The 2663-nt window shown below is 30.4% G+C and overlaps 1 pseudogene; it reads right to left on the reverse strand.

Annotated features, from left to right (window-relative positions):
* Window positions 1–1789: 1789 nt before the first annotated feature.
* Window positions 1790–2362, reverse strand: LOC149187281 (dirigent protein 22 pseudogene; annotated as a pseudogene).
* Between the last annotated feature and the right edge of the window lie 301 nt (window positions 2363–2663).

Raw genomic sequence — 2663 nt, forward strand, 5'->3', positions numbered from 1 at the left:
ATAAAGAATAACAGAAAATATTATTTTAATATAAATTAAATAAACACGTTTAAATATGTTATAGCCACTCCTCGAGTTAGTTATATTTGAATCAATCATATAACAATAAATTCATTAGGAGGGCCCTTTATAACCATAGTCTACGTGGAAAACACATGATGTCAAAATAAAGTTTATATAATTTTATTTTATGAAACAAAGGTTAGAGGTATGTATTAATATGTTTATATTTGTGAATAAAAATATGTCACATAGTTATCTAATTCTTTACTTACATTTTGTGAGTTTAACCATTATTAATAAAAATTTATCTAATAGTTAAAAAAATAAAAATCATCAATTAATATAATGATATTTACAAATTAAATTATATTTAAAATTTAAAATAATAATTTTTTAATTTATAAATAACGATACACTAATACAAATTTAAACAATAGTTTTATACAAATTTAAACAATAGTTTTTTATTGTAATATACCAAAATTGAATTTCATCCTAAAATATATATCATCTATAATAAAATTCACTTTATAATTCTAAATCCAAAATTTTAAATCTCAAAATTTCCAAACATTATATTTAAAAAAAAACTAATAAATTATCATAACATTTAAAAAGAAATTAAGCAATTAAGTTACTTATTTTCACCGATCTATATAAATATTCACAGATTTATTTAAATACTTATATAAAAAGCTTTTCAAATTTCTTCACTATCCTAAAATATACATAACTATCCTAAAATATAGATAACTATAAAAATACTAAATCTTCTATAAAAATAATTAAAATATTAAATAATTAAAATAATTATTATTTTTATAATTTTAATTTACTGGTACTAAATAATAATAATGTTTTTATATAAAATTTAATTTTTCCATTCATCTTAAACTTGTATATTAAAAAACACAAATATGATAAATATACCTATACATAAAAACCTATTTCTTCTCTGGAAAGTAAGTTAGCTTCGTGTTTCTCTTACGCACCACCTTCCCAATTAAAAAAAAATATTAAAATGAAAAAATTTCTTTAATTTATTTTTACTCTGATTAATTCTATTTTTATTTTAATTATGAATTTAATATATATATATATATTAATTATGAATTTAATATATATAATTAAAAATATTATCTTAATGTAAATTAAACAAACACCTTTAAATAAATTATAACGCCCAAGTATAACCACTACTAGAATTAGCTATATTTTGAACAAGCTATATCACAATAAATACTTTAAGAGGGCACTTTATAACCATAATCTTCACCGAAAACATATGATATCAAAATAAAGTATATATAATTTATTTTATGACTGTTAGGATAAAATGATGAAATGCCATCTAATATCACGAGATTTCTGTTGTATGGGAATGAAAACGTTCTCACAAGACAAATATTTTCCGCCTTACAATTTCTGGAACCCCAATGGCACCCAGACGAGCTCAGTGGTGATCCCGAGATCAAGGATATCTCGGATTTTGAAAGGACAGCCATAAAACAATCAAGTCAATCTTTACATTCCATTAACACTCTTCAAGGGTTTTCTATGTTTTATTCTAGTATGAAAAATAATAAAAAGAAGCCCACAAACCTCTACGGCCGTTCTTAATTATGTAAATAGCCAATGCCCACTGGGTATAATGATAAAAGTATAATAAAAAGAAGCCCTCAAACCTCTACGGCCGTTCTTAATTATGTAAATAGCCAATGCCCACTGGGTATAATGATAAAATTATATCCTAGGCAGGGAGGAGTAATGGGGTATAATGATAAAATTATATCCTAGGCGGGGAGGAGTAATGGAGCACTGTGACGTTGTATTCAACGACTGCATTGCCGGACTTTAGATCGAAGGAATGAGTGCGTGCGAGTGCGTAGCCTTGACCCAATCGAAACAATCCGCTCCCTCCAACGATGGGCATTTCTCTTACTTCATCGAAAACCCCGTTCTTCCCCACCATTGAAAGGGTGCTGCCGTTGTACTTGCCACTCTCGAAAACAAACGTTGTTACCATAAGCAGATGAACTTTCTCTTGGCACGATGAAACGTAGATACCCTGCGCTCTGCCAACCATTTTGGAGGTCGCTTCCGGTCCTTCGGTAAGCCAGTCGTCGATAACCCTAACCATGCCGAACTGAGTAAACGAAGAGTTCGTTGAGGGAGCAGACGCCACCTCCACGGCCGTCACATTTGTACCCACCAGTAAGTCGTGGAAATAGAAATGCAGGTGGCTTACCTTCAACAGCCCTAGTTTCGGTTTTGCCTCTACCTCCGCTATGTTAAGGTAAGCCAACAACAGTACAATGGTCACTGTAATAGTTGCTGTCGAATATCCCAGGTTCGCCATCTCTCCAAAATAAAATGCCTCAACGCCGACGATGAGAGAAGAACTGTGTATGGTGATGAGAGGCTAGCCCCAATTTTATAAAGCAGATGCCCGTGATGAACACGTTTATTTTGGGGGCCACTGTTGTATTTTCACTGTTATTTTATCTTGGGTTGCCACGACCTTCTAGAAATTTTGTTGTAGTTCTACTAGTATTTTGTCTTGGGTCGACAAACCTTCTAGCGATTTTGTGGTGCGCATGGAATTTCTTGTTTTAAGGAAACATTTACTGCCCTATAACGTGAACCATTGAACTTTTCCA

Source organism: Pinus tabuliformis, chromosome 3_1, assembly GCF_031772625.1.
Source record: "Pinus tabuliformis cultivar Carrire ecotype Pingquan chromosome 3_1, CPIR1, whole genome shotgun sequence".
NCBI classification, from domain to species: Eukaryota; Viridiplantae; Streptophyta; class Pinopsida; order Pinales; family Pinaceae; genus Pinus; species Pinus tabuliformis.